Genomic DNA, 3,227 nt, shown 5'->3' with positions numbered 1-3,227 from the left:
CTAATCCGTGCCCATCCCAACCTCATCCTTGTCCTGTCCATCCATTCCATCCAATTCTTTTTTAAAACATGTTATTTTTATTTCATGTGTATTGCATGCACGTCTGTGTAAGGGTGTCAGATCCCCTGGAACTGGAGTTACAGACAGTGGTGAGCTGCCCTGTGGGCGCTGGGACTTTCCTTCCTGTCCCCCAGGGAATTGTACAGGTTTCTCCATGAAGAAACTACAAGCAAGTGCTGAGATTATGTCAATCCCTGACTTCAAAATATTGCGTCAAGGACTTGGGGAGCTCTTCTTTTTGCCCACTTCGGAGCTGGCTGGATGTGAGGCTGGCTGTGCTCTGTGACAGCCTGCTGGGGTGCTGGCACTCAGCATTAGCAGAGACCTATTATTATGTACCTTTCAAACAAAGTCCGCAGATCCGCAGATCCCGTTTAATGCTGAGCCCTGAGAACTCTGTGACCAGAATGCCTGGTGCTTCTGCCAGCAGCAGGACCTCATGGAGGCAGCTGTGTGTCTCTACTAGGCGAGGGCTGGGGCACAGAAGGGGTATTCATTACACAGCTCTGCTTCTGACCCTTTCGTGACATACTCTGCAGGTGCAAGATCCAGGATGGGACAAACTCTTGTTGGTGTGTTATTGATCATAGTCCATGACAGCCGGGTGACCCAGGGAGCCCCATGTTCTATTATCCTCTCGGGAGTGAACAGGCGGGGACTGGCATGGTTGCTTTTGTTTTATCTTTCAGACTTGGCAGTTCCTCCGGCTGGGCTGGACCTGCCTTCATCCGTCTTGGAGCAGAGTGGCCTCACCTATCACTTCTTCTCAAGAAATGTACCCACAAAGCCTTGAGTCTAGCACTGTTTCCAGTATTTCATGCACATACTCCCTCTTTTATTTATTTATTTATCATTCATTCATTCATTCACTTGGTGGAATTAGGAAATGACATTAAAAAATAGTGTGGTCTGAGCTGCTCGCCCAACTGTGTAAGGCTTCATCCTGGCCTTCAGGATTTCTCAGGATGGCAGCAAGGGCCACAGCTCTGCCCCCGTTCCTGTCTTGCTTTTGACCACTGTGAGAGACACCATCAGGGAGGGATAGAGCCATGAGCCTTGGACTTGGGGCCTATTGGATGTATGGGAATGCTTTGAAAATGATTTCTTCTCTGATAAGAAAGTAGGAGTCAAAAGCCATCCAATTCTAACATGTTCCTTATTTAAAAAGGTTTCACTATTTAATCTAATTTGATTTATGTGTGTTGTGCTTTTGTGAAAGTCTGTGCACCGTGTGTGTGCAGTGCCCACCAGAAGAGGGCATTGGGTCCTCTGGAACTGGAGTTACAGATGGTTGTGAGCCTCATCTGAGTGCTAGGAATTGAACATGGGTCTTCTGGAAAAGCAGCCAGTGCTCTTAACCACTGAGCCATCTCTCCAGGCCTAAATGGTAGGGGATGGAGTCAAGGGTTCCCTGCTCGCCAGCTACAGCCCAGCCCATATAGCCATTGTATCAGTGACTTGCCTTTAGAGGCATGATTTCTGTAGCCCAGGCTGTGGCCTTGAACTTACAGCAGTCCTCCTGCCTCAGCTTCTCAGAGTGCTGAGATTTCAGGTCTGCACTTCATCCTGGCTTAGAATGGCTCTTTTAGAGCAGTAAATGGATTTACTTCCTCCTGTCAGATATTTTGTTTCCCGCAAAAGTGCCACGAAATTGGCATGCTATTTCAAACAGTTGGTGATTCTGTAGGAGAAGGACGGCCTGTCCTCTCCAAGGCCATGTGGAAAGTCAGGAGGACCAGGCCTGGGCCAGTGTGACCCCAGATTAAATGACACAGTTTAGTCTTGTAAAGAGCTAAATTCAGTGGCATGTAAATTCAGTGGCACGTGGAATCCATGGTGTGTGCCGTCACTGCCTGCCTGGCTACATGGTGTGCCTGTTGCCCCAGAATAAACCCCATGCCCACTAAACAGAGTTTCTAGTCTTTTTCATCTCCAATTTGCTTTTTGTTTTCTTTTTAAAATAGTATTAATTTTTATTCAGTTTACATTCTTGTTGTAGGCCCATCCTTCCTCTCTTCCCTTCCTCCCGCCCTCCCCCCCCCTTTTATTTTCTATTGACTCATTTATCCTGGACATTTCATTAAAAAAACAAAAACCACTCAGCAAAATATTTTAACTGTTTCCATAGAGTAGTAGAAGTCAGTCCTTCATGTGTTGTGGGTGTTAATATTTACTATTGATATATTTTTTAGTTAAGCAGCGATTATTCCTAAACAGCTGTATAACCAAATCACCACCCAGAGACTAGGATTTATTTACTTAGCCTAGAGCACAACGCTGGGCAATAGTTACTCCATCCTAAACCTCCAAGCTCGCATAGTTTTCTGCCATTCAGATTTCCCACATTATACTTCCTTTTAGTCATATTTTAGGTTCAGTTCAATTCTCCATGCAGTTCCAAGCTCTCTCTCCTCCGGATTCTCCTCCTCTCCTGCTTCCTTCCTCCTCCTCCCACTCTAGACCAGGATGTCCCACCCTATCCTCTCCATTGCTCAGCATTGTGGCTGGTTGTTTTAATTGACAATATAGAGAACAAATGGTGGCATGTTTACACAAACTTGAGACAGGTGATGCTTAGAATAAGCATCACAGTGCAATGTCCGGATTGAAACCAGATAGTGGGGAGAGAAATCAGCATTTGAATGAACAAGGGTAAATTGTATACATTCCAAAAGAACATTATACCAACATTCATGACTTTTCACGGTTGAATACTATTCTGTTGTGTGGGCATACCCCATTCTGTGGGTCAGTCATCGGTCCCTAGATATTGAGGTGTTTTTCCCAGTGGCTACTATGACAGTCCTGCTGTGAAGAAGGGCATGTGAGTCTTTGAGTAGGTTCTGGTTCTTTCTATGGTCTCAGGATGTTGGCAGTTGCCGGGACAGAACAGCTCTGAAGTGTAGGGTGTGGTAGGCATTTCACTTGCTACCTCCATACTTCAGTGTGGACCCGGGTTTGGGTGAAGCCTCCCTTTCCAAGGGCAACTTCAGAGGCTTATTTAGGATGCAACCATCTGTAACTCCAGTTCCAGAGGACCCAATGCCCTCTTCTGGTGGGCACTGCACACACACGGTGCACAGACTTTCATTAGGAAAATTCTTTTAAAAAAAAATCTACCTATCTATCTATCTATCTATCTATCTATCTATCTATCTATCTATCTA

This window comes from Psammomys obesus, unplaced genomic scaffold (genome assembly GCF_907164565.1).
Source record: "Psammomys obesus unplaced genomic scaffold, mPsaObe1.curated_primary_1811, whole genome shotgun sequence".
Lineage (NCBI taxonomy): Eukaryota > Metazoa > Chordata > Mammalia > Rodentia > Muridae > Psammomys > Psammomys obesus.
Note: the sequence above shows the minus strand (reverse complement) of the source record.